At 44.3% G+C, this 16,517-nt stretch overlaps 1 pseudogene; it reads right to left on the reverse strand.

Moving 5' to 3' along the window:
• Nucleotides 1-1,702: 1,702 nt before the first annotated feature.
• LOC138511102 (zinc finger protein 84-like) lies at nt 1,703-11,068 on the reverse strand (annotated as a pseudogene).
• Between the last annotated feature and the right edge of the window lie 5,449 nt (nt 11,069-16,517).

Below are 16,517 nucleotides of genomic sequence, written 5' to 3' on the forward strand. Positions count from 1 at the left end.
GTGTCCCGCGAGGGGAACTCGGAATGTGGCGGTACGGGGTTGACGGTGCCGTTAACCCCGTACGGCCAGGGTCGTAATGAGGCCCAGTGAAATGTTTTACCATGGCTGTTTAGATATAGGGTAACAGCATAACACTGAGACAAGTGAAATTAGAAACTGAGTACTGAGACTAGGAAATACATTAGAATGTAGGCTTATTTTACTTATTCCAGTTGAATTATTATTACGTGAGTTAACAGTACTTCCAAGGGGAGTACACTTACCCACATTAGATGTACATAGACTAGACAGATGGTCTCCTGCATAATCAAGCGTTCTTGATGCTATAATAATCACGATGCTACATAATACTTAAAACCATTGCATCCCTCCCATGTAATATTTGTGTCAAATATGCTACACTTCCTTGAATGTGTTTCCCCTGTATCGCCAGAGACTTGATTGTGCCTCTGAAGGAAATAGTTGATTATTTACTGATGGTCAGGCAAAATGCTTATAGACTTTTTCTCTATATTGTCACCGCTCAAGAAGAAGAATTGATAAACTCGAAACGCGTCAGCCGTATAACTTGAACTTTACACATGCAATGTGGGAATGGCTCACACAAGCCGTTTATTTGGGACTTTGTATATGCACTACAAAGGAGAAGAACTTTTGTTTACATTAAACTATCACCCTTTATGAAATGAATCATAAGTGTTGTGTTTGACATTGACAATTGTTGAAATTTGAAATAGATACCATTGTTTGAAGTATAAAAGTATTGATAACCGTCTGATGGCGGTATAACAATAGCGTGCAGGGGACGGGAGGGTTCCCGTTTTGGATCCTCTTTTCTTGTTTGCTTATATGTACTAGTGGGCTTGTGCCAGGTCCACTTTTCCTCCCCTGCACCTTAAACTGGTAATCAAACATAGAAGCTAAGACTGAAAACGTTTACACATAAACCTTGGAGTGCTCGAGCAATCTCTTTTCACAACTCCACAGTCAGTGTCCTATGGAGCGGATTTGAAGGGTTTTATCCAGACAGTTTCCCTTCTATTTGTTAGAAATGATTTAATCCAGAGTAGGGCTAAGTCTGTTATTCTTATTTCTTCTATTCTCTTGATGAGGATGTCATAGTTGACTGAGTCAAAAGCTGGGAAGAGGTCTTGTAGAATAAGGGCAGAGTTTGTTCCAGAGTCTGCATTTGTCTTTAGGTCATCCCAGATGGATAGGAGTGCCGGTCCTGCTCCCCTCGTGGGTTTAAAGCCAACTTGTGCCTGGTCCAGCAGTAGGTGTTTTTCTGTGTTCTTGTGTTAGTTTGTAGACGTAGGTGTCTAGTAGTTTTGCTGGGTAGGAAATGTTTGAAATCGGTCTGTAGTTGGAGAGGTATTCCACGTCTCCTCCCGTGTCCTTGAGTAGGGGTTTGATGGGCACCAATTTGAATCATTGTGGTACTTTCCCTGTTGCGAGTGACAGGTCAAAAAGTATTTAATAGTAATAGTATTTTGCACAATGTAATATCCCCCAGCCCCGAGTATATACGTGAAGTGTGAAACCTATGCACATGTAGGCCTTCTTCTGTTTTAGTCTTTCATCAATCATGAATGTTTTGTAATAACTGGCAGTTTCATCTTACAGTGAGATAATATGCTCTGCTTAAAACACATTTTGAGAAATCACTTCATTTCGCGGGTCATCAAGTATTCATGAAACCAAATAACAAGACACTTTCCTTTAATTCTATACATGAATCATACTTCACAAACTGCCTCTCTGATAATATGGTATAGTAACTTTACTTTCCAAAAACAGCAGGGCCCAGGAGACTTTGTAAGTAGTGGATGCTTTGGGCATCCAAGTAGTCCATGTCAACACCTTTTATGAATTTCCAATGTCGCCACAGGTCACGGATTTCCTTGAACGTCTTCATTTAGAACATGTATGTGCCCCTGTGTGATTTCTTGTGATGTAGGAATAGGTCAGGCTTCGCTACAAACCGATAGTGTAATTTCTCTGATGTATCACAGGTTTCTCATTACGCTTGTAAGCTTCATCACAGTGAGAACATGTAAGTGTGATTTCTCTGGTGCAGCCCCAGTTTCCCTTATTGCTTGAAAGACATTGCATTCAGAACATGTTTACGGTTTGTCATCAGTGTGATTTCTATGATGTATCACAAAGTGATTATTTCGCTTGAAAGCCTTATCACATTCAGAACATGTATGGTTTCACCACAGTGTGAATTCTCCGATGACTCAATAGTTCACTCTTTTGCTTGAAAGCCATACCACATTCAGAGCACGCATATGGTTTCACCCCTGTGTGATTTCTCTGATGTGTCAATAGATGACCCCTTTGCCTGAAAGCCTTATTACATTCAGAGCACGCATATGGTTTCCCCACAGTGTGATTTCTCTGATGAGTCAATAGATGACCACTTTGCTTGAAAGCCTTAGCACATTCAGGACATGTATATGGTTTCACCCCAGTGTGATTTCTCTGGTGTCTCAATAGATTACTCTTATCTGTGAAAGCCTTATCACATTCAGGACATGCATATGGTTTCTCCTAAGTGTGAATTCTCTGGTGTGTCAATAGATGACCACTTTTCTTGAAAGCCTTAGCACATTCAGAGCATGTGTATGGTTTTTCTCCAGTGTGATTTCTCTGGTGAATCAATAGTTCACACCTTCGCTTGAAAGACTTATCACATTCAGAGCACGCATATGGTTTCACCCCTGTGTGATTTCTCTGGTGTCTCAATAGGTCACTCTTTCGCTTGAAAGCCTTATCACATTCAGAACATGCATATGGTTTTACCCCAGTGTGATTTCTCTGATGAATCAATAGTTCACTCTTTTGCTTGAAAGCCTTAGCACATTCAGAGCATGTGTATGGTTTTACCCCAGTGTGATTTCTCTGGTGAATCAATAGTTCACTCTTTCGCTTGAAAGACTTATCACATTCAGAACATGAATATGGTTTTTTCCCCAGTGTGATTTCTCTGGTGAATCAATAGTTCACTCTTTCGCTTGAAAGCCATATCACATTCAGAACACGGATATGGCTTCACCCCAGTGTGATTTCTCAGATGAATCCATAGATGACTCCTTTGCTTGAAAGCCTTATCACAATCAGAACATGTATATGGTTTTTCCCCAGTGTGATTTCTCTGATGAATCAGTAGTTCACTCTTTTGCTTGAAAGCCTTAGCACATTCAGAGCATGTGTATGGTTTTTCTCCAGTGTGATTGCTCTGGTGAATCAATAGTTCACACTTTCGCTTGAAAGACTTATCACATTCAGAGCATGCATATGGTTTCACCCCTGTGTGATTTTTCTGGTGTCTCAATAGGTCACTCTTTCGCTTGAAAGCCTTATCACATTCAGAACATGTATATGGTTTTCCCCAGTGTGATTTCTCTGATGAATCAATAGTTCACTCTTTTGCTTGAAAGCCTTATCACATTCAGAACATGTATATGGTTTTGCCCCAGGGTGATTTCTCTGGTGTCTCAATAGATGACCCCTTTGCCTGAAAGCCTTATTACATTCAGAACATGCATATGGTTTCATCCCTGTGTGAATTCTCTGATTTATCAATAGATTATTTGTTTCTGTAAAAGCCTTGCAGCTTTCAAAACATTTATGTTCTTTTGCTTCAGTGAGAAATCTCTGATGTTGCCATAAATAACCAGTTTCATTGAAAGTTGTTTCACATTCAGACAATTCAAAGGGTAACTCCATTGTGAGGGTGTTAATTTTTAAATAGCTATTTCTGTGTAAGGAGTTCCTTGTCCAATTCAAAATAGTTTCACAATGATCTTAATCTCTCGGGTGGTCTCACCAAGTCAGGTGCATTTTTATACACATGAATGTCAAGACAGAACCTCAATCTTCGTCCAGAACAGGCAAGTCTGAAAATAAAAAGCTTGTGCTTGCAAACTTTCCATGTCTAGAGCAGTTTGCAGACTTGTGGTTTTCATGCTTTTGGGTTTAGATCCTAGCAGCTGCCACTGGACCACCAGCACCACAGCAGCATCAAGTCCAAAGCTGGTGTTGAGCACTTTTTTATTACTGAATGTGGTGCAATGCATGAACATGCCCAGCCATTCTTATTAGCCTCTCATCAGTGTAGTGGCCACAGATTACCTCTCTATTGATTGGTACTGACTGGACATAGGCACTAGATGATTCCTCCAAAATCATTAATAATTGCATCTTTTTCTTGTTGCAAAATCTCTTCAGTCTGTAAAATATTTTTCCCACAGTAAGAGACTCGAGGCTGGTAGTGACTGTCGTGAGGAAGAACATGTTTCCAAGACCCAGCTATCAGAGGAATCCTTTTTTTAACAAACACTTTTAAAATCATGTCACTGTTTTCCATGCTTCCTGCTTTGCTGCCCTGTTTGAAAGAAAAGGAAAATCAGGATTAGTGTTGCATAAGAGATAAATACATATTTCTTGGTTTAAATAGAAAATGTGAACAAGCAAAAAGGCACTTTTCAGCTTATGAAATCCTGAACTTCTACTGAATGTCTTATGGACACAGAGGGCCTCATTCCGAGTATGGCGGTAAGGGATAGCGGCCACCGCTAACGAGAGCGGTGGCGGTAATCCCTTACCGCCATACTCCGAGTTCCCTTAGCGCCATGGTGCTTTTAACACCTGCTTTTAGCAGGCGTTAAATACCATGGCGCTAAGGGACCTTGATGTTAATTACGCCACCGTAATTTACGGTGGCGTAATTGACGCCTTCCCCACTCCCATTATGCCCTATGGGGCAAGAATGGGAATGGGGAAGGGTAAATGGGGATTGGGGAATTACCGCCCCGCCAACCTTGGAATGGGGCGGTAATTCCGCCAACCACCAAGGCGCTGCCGGTCCGGGTACGGCGTCAACCAAGGCGTTAATAGCGCCATTGGTTAGCGCCGTACTCGGAATGAGGCCCAGAGTTAAATGAATAGAGTAAGGAGCCCTCAACATCATGGAAAGGGTTCACGCAGAAATCAAGAACCAAGAGACACATTGACCATTCCCACATCACATAGCACATAAATTAATAACGATGTGCACCACTAGCCCACAGGCAGGATGAACACAATGTGGTGACGAGTTGTCACTGAGGCGACACCCTGTCAGTCGGTCATGGCTGGTTGTGTCAAGTCTAAAGAAGATAGGAACACTGCACTACCCAATTTATTCATTAAATCGTCGATCCATGGCATGGGGTAGGCGTCAAAAGCCGAAATTGTGTTAACCTGTCAGAAGTCGATACAAAACCGCAAGGAGTGGTTGGGTTTTGGTACCAAAACGATCAGTGAGGGCCAGGGACTATAAGAAGGCTCTATAATGTTGGCTCATTACATAGTTTCCATTTCAATTACTATCTTTTTCCTAGATTCTGGGAGTCAATGGGGTTTTAGATGGACTACCTTTCCCTTTGGGGTGGCACAAGCCCTGAACTCTACCTGGCTTTTTTGCAAAATACATCTGGGAAAGAACTAACAAGATCGTCCATGTCTCTCTGTTTCCCCTTTAGGAAATTCTGTGGGATAAGGTCTGTGTTACTTCCTCCGGTACCAAACAGGCTAGTGTGGAGGATGTTGGATTTTCCTTCAATTCCTTTAGCAGGATAACATGATAGAGATGGGTCTTTTGTATGGTTGGGCTACTCTATAAGTACATGCACCTGTGCGTGCTATTATCTCATAGTGTCCGTGCCACTGAGACTAGTTTATTCTCAGAGGTGGGTAAGAGGACAAACACTTTCTGACCCACTGAGAAAGCGCAGAGATTCACCTTTTTATCATAGTCTTGTTCGGTCTGGGCTTTCTCCATATGTGCTTGTGCCAAGGTTCTAACTAGGGCCATATGATCTCTTAGTCAGGCGGCAGCCTGGGACAGAGGTACTAGTGCTTCTTCTCTTTCTTCCCAGGATTCTATGAGCATATCTAATACATCTCGGGGCTCCCTACAGTAGAGTAATTCAATCTGAGAGAATCCGGTAGATGCTTGAGCACTTTCTTACTGTGTTTTATTAAATCTCTCCACTTATCAGTCTGTCTGGGGGTGGTAAATTGAGGTTCTCAGAGTGGCGATAAGTAATATTTATTTTATCTCTGTGATCAGTTTGCTCATAAAGTTCTTTCCCTGGTCTGTTTGAATCGCCCTGGGAAAGCCTACTCGAGAAAAGAAGTGCACAGATGTTTTAAAATCTGTTGGGTAGTGCCGTTTCTCATGGGGACGGCTTCGGGGTATCTGGCGGATTAATGTATTCCGCAATTTCGAGGTTTCTAAGGGGCCTACGATGTCCATGACTATTTGGGAAAAGGGGACTTTGTTTATGGGTAGTGGGTTCAAGGGTGCCATTTAAGTAATATGTGAGCCGCTTTCTGATGTATTACACTTTTGGATAATGTTCTTTATATCCACAGGTGAACAGGGCCAACAGAACTTGCCACTAATGTAGGCTTGCGTCTTAGACTGCCCCAAGTGTCCCCCCTCTCCCCCTCCAGTCAAATGGGAGTGTGCAATTGCCAGCGCTATCTTCCTGTGTGTCTTGGGTATCACCAGCTGAGTTTCAGTCAAACCTTCCTGTTTCTCTCCCATTAAGGAGACCTTGTTTCAAAAAGAAAAAAAGGGGCTGCCTTTTCTTAGGCCTTCACCCTCAGTTGTTACCTGTAAGAAGGCCTCAGCCAGTATGGGATTTATTTTTCGCTGGAAAAATTCTAAATCAGGGAGGATAGTTGCCTCATCATTCAGGGGGGACTGATGTCTGTTAGCTTTTCGGACTCTCCAACACACTGATCACCTCTCTCTGTTTCCTTAACTTCCCTCTCCTCTTCAAAGTGGGGAAACAAAGCCATTTCAAGAATTCCCTGGGATATTGCATCTCCAGGTCTTATTTTTCCCATGGTTTTTAAAAAACACTTTTATATCTCCTCCAAAGTCCGGGTCTATGACTCCTGCAAAAATGTCTAAGGAACAAGTTACTTACCTGTAACGGTTGTTCTCCAGCACGGGTCTGGCATGAATTCACATGCTCATGAATATTCACCGTCATCAGACTGGGAATCCTCAGTAAAGAAATACATAGGTTTCAGTTTCATTTCTGAACTGTCTTTCTCCTAACAACCAATCACTAAGATCTGGGTCATACTGCCCTAGCCAACGACTGCCCTCTACCTACGCTCCTCCTCTGGCAGCCATCTTCAGATTTGGCAGCACATAAAGTGGCAGTAGGACGAAGAGAAGAGCCGCAGAGGGGTAGGCGGGAGAGTTCGCATGTGAATCCATGCCAGACCCATGCTGGAGAACAACAATTACAGATAAGTAACTTGTTCCTCCTCCAGCATGGGGTCTGGCATGAATTCACATGCTAATGAATAAAGGATACATAGCAGTACAAACACACACTCAGTTTCTGCTGGTGGAGGAGTCACAGGTGTGACTTTGGACAGTCCTCTCAGGGATGTCCTTGTTGGTAGCAGAGGAGTGCTGCCTGATCTCTTCCTGGAGGTTTTAGATTTCCCTTTTTTCTTCATTTGTGTTAGAGATTGCAGTCAGTAAGTCCTGTGGACTGGGGTTATAGTTTCTTCTATAAGTTACCCTGGAGAGCCCCTTAAGATACTCTCTCTGGCCTTCCTAGTCTGCTCCTGTTTCCTTTTGCTGGGAGTCCTGGGGGTGCTTGATACAACTCCAAAAGTTTTTAAGTCATTCCCCAACAGGAATATCCCAGGTACTTCACTCTGCACATTTATAGGTATCTTGACAGTCATCTCATTGCACTGGATGAGAGCTGATAACTGTGGAAACATTTGGAAAGGGGCTCCAGCAAGCTTAGTGAGGTATTTGGGTGCCTTAGCAACATCCTCTACCTTGAAAAATGATTCATCAACTACAGTAATGCTGGCCCAAGTGTCTGTGATGGCAAGGGTCTCCTGACCATTCAAAAGTACACTGGGCCTCATTACGAGGTTGGAGCTACACCCTTACTGCATTCCGGGTCCAGGTCCTCGAAATAGGGACGTACCGGGTCATTCCAACCTTGGAGGACCCGGTAAGTCCCCATTCCGAGAACCATTCCCCATTCCCATTCGAGCCCCCATAGGGCTCAACGGGAATGGGGATGGAGCTAATAACGGGCCCGCTAATACCGGGCCCTTTATTAGCTCCCTGATCCCTTAGCGGCTCCCGCTAAGGGACCTTGGAATATGGAGGTAAGGGATTACCGGCACCAGCACCTTTACCGGTGCCGGTAATCCCTTACCTCCAACCTCGTAATGAGGCCCACTGTCTTTGTAATACTCTTTAGTATTGTCTGGAATGGAATTGTAGACATCTAAGTTCTGCTGTTCCCACAGACCCAGCGACACTAAAGAAACACTGGCTGAGATGTTCATGGGTTCCTCAACCAGTAAGTGAAAGTTTTCACTTGCCATTGGTACTTCTTCCTCTGGGGAGAAGGCTAAGGAGACAGTGTGGATCCCTGAAGGTTTACCCTTCCATTTGGGATCCCCTTTCACATGGTCAGTTGACCCACAAGCAAAACATTTTCTAAATGTCTTTATGATTGGGGGTTTGGTCTGACCTTTTTCTGGTTTAGCACCAGGAGGTACACTAGCCTGATTCAGTTTCCCTTGTGGATTACCCTTGTTATGTTAGGGGCCCTCTTTTGGATTGGAGGTATTGGAATTCCCTTTGTTATCTTTCTTGTACTGCTTTCCCTCATCCTTCTTCTGAGTTGCCCCAGAATCCTTGTGAGTAGCCCTGTTGGCAACTCACAAGTCAGCAGCCCTGGCTAACTTGTTTGGATAAATTTCCTTAGAGTCAGCCAAGTGCTGTCTCAACTCAGGAGAGCAGGCATCATACATAGACTCTAACAAACAGAGTTCTCATACCTTCTTAAGTGTTTACTCTGTAACCCTTAACCCAACCACCTAAGTTTATCAAACATTCACACACCCAGGTAGCCCAAGGGGTACCAACATGCTTTTTGAGGGTTGTAAACCTCTTAAAATACTGGGAAGGGGTCTGCCCAAACCTAGCTTATCAAAGCTAGTTTCACACTTTCATACTCCATTCTGTCTACTTCTCCCATCTCCATTACAACATCAGATGCAACAGGGGGTAGCCTAGAAAAGAGCCAAGGAATCAACTGATTCCCTGTAATGTTCTGAAGCCCATGGTTATATTCAAAAGTTGCCAGCCAATCCAAAATACCAAGCTTAACCTCATACATACTTACTGCATCTTTGGGCATGTGAGGCCTCTTAGGACTGGAAGACCTAGAAGACTCTGGGTGAGAACCATTCCCAAAGGACAACATTTTCATTTCAAGGGAAACATTCAACTCCATTTCTCTGAGTTTAAGTTCTTGATGTTTACTTTCAGTTTGGGCTTGGATTCTTTTGAATTGCAACTAAGGTCTCATCCTTTCAAGAGAGACAAATTCAGGACTTAGTGTTGGACCTGATGGGGTCCCTGTGGCCAAGGTTTGAGGCCTATGAGCAGGTAGAGGTAAAACAGGGCCTACATTTTGAGACTCTTCTGTCTCATCTAACTCATCCATAACATTTGAGTTGGACTCTGAAACATTATCATCCTCCTCATCATTTTTCACATTTGCTGCAGGAGTAGGTATTTCAGACCCACTCCTCAGACTTTGATATTTTAACAATTTGTCTATCACTTCAACCTTTTTGCCTTTTACAGTGAGGTTCCTAGCTTTACACATTTCTCTCAACTGATCAACTGACTAGGATCTCCTGTCTGTAGCTATCCATACCAGGAATGATAAAACAATTGCTTCTCTACTGGTGCTTAGCCTTGTGAGAATTATTTGAACAAAGGTAAGAGCAACACTCTCAATGTAACAACTTATACCTGATCCTCACCACTGTACACCAGTGTTAAGCAGAATCACATGTGGTACCCATTGGGAACACTACACACAAGTAAGACTACAGGTGTAAGCACAATCACACCTTTGGTATAAGTCTCTACTACATAGTTTTGTGGTAGCGGGGCTGAGCAGCCAGGCTTATCTCAAGAGTAAAGTGAGCAGTACAAGAGGTTACACAAAGGGCTAGCAATCACAGTGGTTAAAAAAAACACTCAAGGTTTCTTGGTAAAAGAATATACATTTATTTACACGGTCAGGTGGAAAACATTCGACTAGCAAGAGCAGCTCAATATCACAATAATACACAACGAATCAGTTCCTGATCAAGTTCAGCTCCCCTGAAGTGGGAGAAAAATGGCACTTCAGTTACTTTAAAAAGGGGTAAAAAGACAAGGTTAAAAGAATTAAAGCACCAATACTTTGCAGAGGTAGGGCAAATAGTTTCAGTTCACTACAACCAGCAATTCAATTCAATAGGCCTGGGCCAACGTCAATGGTTCAGAGTCTTGGATGAGTGAACACAGTTCTGATAGTAAATGGGTAAGTCTTTGCCACGGTTTTTAGAAGTAGTTGGTCAGACGTAAAGTTATATGTCGGTTTAGGGAAGGTCAAGCCTTCAAAGTTGGGAAAGTTGCACAAACTTTCACAGCGGCAGAAAGGATTTCCTGACCGCACTTGCACAGTACCTTTAAAGTGAAGAAGAGCTGTAGCTGAGGCAGTTGTTCCTGGCAGTTCCTGCAGATCTCGCTGTTCCTGAGCTTCAGTCGTGGGGGCAAGAAGGGGGACATCGGGAGGTTCCTGCACTGCCCACGGAGGAGGCCACGAACTTGGCAAAACGTCGATTTAAGGTGTGAGTGCATTAAAGACCACAAACTGGTATACTTCTCACTGGCTATCCAGTTTTCAACAGCACTCTGAAGAATATTCGACCAGAGCAGAGACTGTGTCCAGGTGGCTTGCGAGTTGGTTGTTCCCACCAAACTCTCAAGGGAAGAAGTTAACCTTGAAGGGCTTCTCTGTCGATGGAATTTCAGGCAAATTGGACCTGCTTCACCAGTCGTCCAGGAGTTGCAGCAGTCGTCTTCCTTCAGCTCGTCTTTGGTTCTTTCATTCCGGTGGTCGACTCTGCGTTCCAAGTCCAGAGGCCTGCTTTTAAACAGCTTTCCCCCATTCATTTTAGCCTGGCTGTCACTGACACAGCAGGGTGGCTCTCCTTGACGGACAGCCAGCGGGCCAATCACGCCAGAGTGCGTTCAGGTCTCCTAGGAGACTAAGCACAGGGAGTTTCAGGCACCTCCCTCACATCCTGTCCAGCCCAGATAGTCAGGTGCCAGAGTAGGGCTTCAGCACTGAAGCCCACCAAAGGCCATCGAACAAAGGGACCAAACCTGGTTTGATGCGCAGAGACAAACACTAGAAGGACCTTTCCTAAAAGAAACGGTAAAAAAAAAGATGATCGGAGTCTGTTTTTACAGAGGGGACTTGGGCGCCATATTGAAAAACATGGCTGACCCGATTTTTAGCTACCGGTGTTCGTGGTCGGGAAAAATTATGGTAGTTTGTTCTAAAACCACTGCCACCAGCCATTTCAAGAGAAAAGGGTAACATTTGACTGTTACATGAGTCTTTAGACACAGGGGATGCTAGGCAATCCCTTCGGCACTCTATAGGAAGACAGTGTGTGCTGGGTCTACAAATTTAAAAAGACTAGCAAAGTCAATTTAACTTTACATGTTCTGAGAGACAGTAGTCCGTCCCAGAGAAGGTATTTAAACCTTGGGAAGTCTGAAAGACATCCCTGTGCCAATGCACTGAAGGTGCTGTGTGACACACAGAAAAAGAATATGCCTATGGAGTTGTCTAAAACTCCATATAAAAAGAACACAAAAGTAAAACACACATCAAAATACATGATAGAGTGGGAAAAAAGGCTCACACTTTCCAGGTTAAAATTAAAATTCTAGAAATCCAGCAAAGTTGCTGGGGGTCTCAAAAGGTAAGGGAAATTAGCACATTTATGAGAATTCTCCCTAACAGTAATACAATGCTATGTGAATGGAAGTGGGTAGGGGTGCCAAACACTGTGGATTATGGTAAATGGAATATGTTTGCCTGCATCACTGTATTATGGTGCGGCGGTTGGGTAGAAGTTCTGCAGCCTATGTTGCGTTAGTGGATACTGGTACCTGGCTACATGTTCGCCTGCATGGCTCTGTTATGTTGTGCTGGGTGTGAGCAAGGCCTAGACTGTTGGGTGCATGGCCAAAGGCCATAGGCCGTAGGCCATGCACCCAACAGTCTAGGCCTTCACCACAGCCACCCCAACATAATGCAGCCATGGGGTTTTAACTCTGCATGTCTTTCAAGGTGGTGACCTTCACACATTGGTTGTGGAGGACATTTTAGACTTTGTAGAACAGCAGAAGTGAGCTGCTATGCGTACATTAGCCTATGGGGTAGGTCATTGCATGTGTTGCACATGTACCATCAGACAGCGAGAGAGTACCAGTCCCTATACAAGAAAAGGGAGCCATGCAATGTACCATCTGAGAGTATACACGTCTCTTTAAAAGAAAAAAGAAAAGGGATCGGCTGAACCCTTAGAACTACCATCGGATAGCGAGAGAGTATACAAGTCCCTATACAAGAAAAAGGGAGAGTGGCTGAACCATGCAACGCAGCATCTGATAGCGAGATAGTATACAAGTCCCAATACAAGAAAAGGGAGAGCGGCTGAACCATGCAATGCACCATCTGATAGCGAGATAGTATACAAGTCCCTATACAATAAAAGGGAGAGCAGCTGAACCATGCAATGTACAATCTGATAGCGAGAGAGTATACAAGCCCTTGTACAAGAAAAGGGAGAGTGGCTGAACCATGCAATGCAGCATCTGATAGCGAGATAGTATACAAGTCCCTATACAAGAAAAGGGAGAGCGGCTGAACCATGCAATGCACCATCTGATAGCAAGAGAGCATACAAGCCCCTATACAAGACAAGGGAGAGTGGCTGAACCATGCAATGCACCATCAGATAGCGAGAGAGTATACAAGCCCCTATACAAGAAAAGGGAGAGCGGCTGAACCATGCAATGTATCATCTGATAACCAGAGAGTATACAAATCCTTATACAAGAAAAGGGAGAGCGGCTGAAACATGCAATACACAATCTGATAGCGAGAGAGCATACAAGCCCCTATACAAGAAAAGGGAGAGCGGCTGAACCATGCAATGTACCATCTAATAGCGAGAGAGTATACAAGCCCCTATACAAGAGAAGGGAGAGCGGCTGAACAAAGCAAACTACCATCTGATGTCGAGAGAGTATACAAGTCCCTATACAAGAAAAAGGGAGAGTGGCTGACCCATGCAATGCACCATCTAATAGCGAGGAAAAATACAAGTCCCTATACAAGAAAGGGTAGAGCGGTTGAACCATGCAATGTACCATCAGATAGAAAGTGAGAATACAAGCCCCTATACATGAAAAGGGAGAGCGGCTGAACCCTGCAATGTACCATCAGATAGCAAGAGAGCATACAAGCTCCTATGCAAGAAAAGGGAGAGAGGCTGAACCATGCAAACTACCCTCTAATAGCGAGAGAGAGTACAAGTCCCTATTTATTTATTTATTACATTTGTTTTATGCCCAGACCCGGAGGTATCACAGCGTAGTTACAGACAGTGGTTGAATACATCTTTAAAATAAAACATAGGCATAAAAAACAGTGGTATAAGTAATCGCAGAGTGTACACAGGTGGATTCCATGTCTTATGTTGGTCTAGTCGATGCAGGTGGGGGTCTAGGATGGCCTAATATTGGTTGAATAAACAAGTTTTCATTGATTTTTTGAATTGTGGAAAGGAGGATTCAGTCATTACGAGGTTGGAGGTAGCCACCTCCATGACGCTATTAGCGCCATGGCTACCCCATTACCGCTTACAGAGTCCGGGTTCCCTGAATGGGGAATTACCAGGCCATAACAACCTTGGAAGACCTGTTATTTCCCCATTCAGGGAACTCATCCCCATTCCCATTCGAGCCCTCATAGGGCTCAATGGGAATGGGGACCATGCTAACAATGGGCCCGTTGTTAGCATGTTGGTCCTTTAGCGGCTCCCACTCAGGGCGCCTGGTAAAATCAGCCACCCTTAGCGGGACCCGCTAAAGGACCTCGTAATGCGGCGGTAAGGGGTTAATGGCACCGGCATCTTTACCGGCACCATTAACCCCTTACCTCCAACCTCATAATGACCTCCTTGATGTTGGTGGGTAGTGAGTTCCAGTGTCTAGGCACAAGGATTTTGAAGCTGCTGCCTCCCGCTTTCTCTCTTTTGTACTGTGGACTATCGAGGTAAGTGTTATTTTTGGATCTGAGGAGTATGGTTTGGGCTTTCTTGTTGACTGTGTTAATGAGGTATTTGGGTGCTTTGTTGGCAATGCATTTATGCGTAATGCTTAAGGTTTTGAATAGTATCCTAGCTTGTATTGGGAGCCAGTGATTATCTCTCCTGATATATGAAATGTGTTCGGATTTTTTTATGCCTAGGGCAGCTCGGAGGGTTTTGTTCTGCAATAGCTGAAGTTTGGCTATGTTAGTTTTGGAAGTGCCAAGGAAGAGGATGTTACAGTAGTCGAGCTTAGATAGTATAAGTGTTCTGCCTAATGTAACACATTTGTTAGGTGAGAGAAATGTGTGGCATAGGGAGATGAGTTTGGATGTATAGGCGGTGGAGGAAGATTGGGGGGGGGGGGTCATTCCGAGTTGGGCGGTAAGGGTTTACCGGCACCGTTAAGGATGGCGGTGCCGGTAAAACCTTACCGCCCTATTCCGAGGTTCCCTAGCGGGACCCACTGAAGACGTCACGTCAGACCAGACATCCTTAGCAGGTCCCGTTAGGGGACCTGGGCGCAAATAACAGGGCCGCTATTTGCGGGCCCGTTATTAGCGCCTTCCCCATTCCCATTGAGCCCTATGGGGGCTCAAATGGGAATGGTATTCGGAATGGGGACTTACTGGGTCCTCCAAAGTCGGAATGACTAGGTAAGTCCCCATTCCGCCTACCCGGACCCGGGTTTGGAGGCAGCCATGGTGCTAATTGCACCATGGCTACCTCCAAACTCGGAATGCCCCCCAGTGTGTTTTTTCTTGATTTGACATAGAGCCTCATTCTGAGTCGGGCGGTAGGGGATACCGGGCACCGGTAAGGAGACCAGTGCCGGTAATTACCGGTGCCGTAATTAGCACCTTCCCCATTCCCATTATGCCCTATGGGGCAAAAATGTGAATGGGGAAGGGGGAATTACCGCCCCACCAACCTTGGAATAGGGCGGTAATTCCCCTTTCCTCCAAGGTGGTGCTGGTATTTTACCGGCATGGACTAGCACCTTGGTCCACCGCCGTCTGTGTAATGAGGCCCCCATTGTCTTTACTTGTTTGAGAACTGGGATTGGGGTGCCATCGATGCTGAATGATTTGTAGCTAGGTTGTAGTGAGTCAATTCTAGAGGGTGAGCCTAATATGAGTAGCTCTGTTTTGTCATCATCGAGGCAAAGGTTATTATTCGCCATCCAGATTTGTATGAGTGAATAGATTTGATTGATGAGAAGAGAATCTTGCTCGTGATTGCCTGTTAGTGGAATAAGGATCTGGGTGTCATCTGCGAAGTTGGTGTAGATGACACCCATGGAGTCCAGAGCCGCAAAAAGAATACAAGAAAGGGTAGAGCGGTGGAACAATGCAAACTACTGTCTGATAGCGAGAGAGTATACAAGTCCCTATACAAGAAAAGGGAGAGCGGCTCAACCCTGCAATCTACCATCTGATAGCGAGAGAGTATACAAGTCCCTATACAAGAAAAGGGGGAGTGACTGACCCATGAAATGTAACATCCGATAGCGAGAGAGTATACAAGCCCCTACACAAGAAAGGGGAGAGTGGCTCAACCCTGCAAACTACCACCTGATAGCTAGAGAGTATACAAGCCCTTAGACAAGAAAGGGGAGAGCGGCTCAACCCTGAAAACTACCACCTGATAGCGAGAGAGTATACAAGTCCCTATACAAGAAAAGGGCGAGCAGCTCAACCCTGCAAACTACCATCTGACAGCGAGAGAGTATACAAGTCCCTATACAAGAAAAGGGAGAGTGGCTGACCCATGCAATGTAACATCTGATAGCGAGAGTGTATACAAGCCCCTATACAAGGAAAGGGAGAGTGGCTGACCCGGGCAATATACCACCTGGAAGCACTTTTTGACATTACCAGCAAGATTATTGCATATATTTTAATTACTAAATTAAATCAGGAGGAAAGAGAATAAGTATTGCTTCAGTGTCAGATTGGAGTAAAAAAAAGAAAAAAAATCAGTGGGGCCTATTGACAGCCTTAAAAATAGACTCTCCCGGTAAGCTATCGACATGGAACTCTTCCTGTGCTGGATTACAGTTGCTAAAATATGGCTGGACACAATGTTTAAATTCGATGGCTATCATCAATGTCTATTGGAATTCAAAAGACATAATAGACAGATTTTATGACTAAAATTAGGGATATTTTTGAAGATATAGGGCCTCATTACACGGTAGGCGGTAGGGATTTACCGGTACCGGTAAAATA

Source organism: Ambystoma mexicanum, chromosome 6p (genome assembly GCF_040938575.1).
Source record: "Ambystoma mexicanum isolate Mex_15411 chromosome 6p, UKY_AmexF1_1, whole genome shotgun sequence".
In the NCBI taxonomy this organism is placed as follows: domain Eukaryota; kingdom Metazoa; phylum Chordata; class Amphibia; order Caudata; family Ambystomatidae; genus Ambystoma; species Ambystoma mexicanum.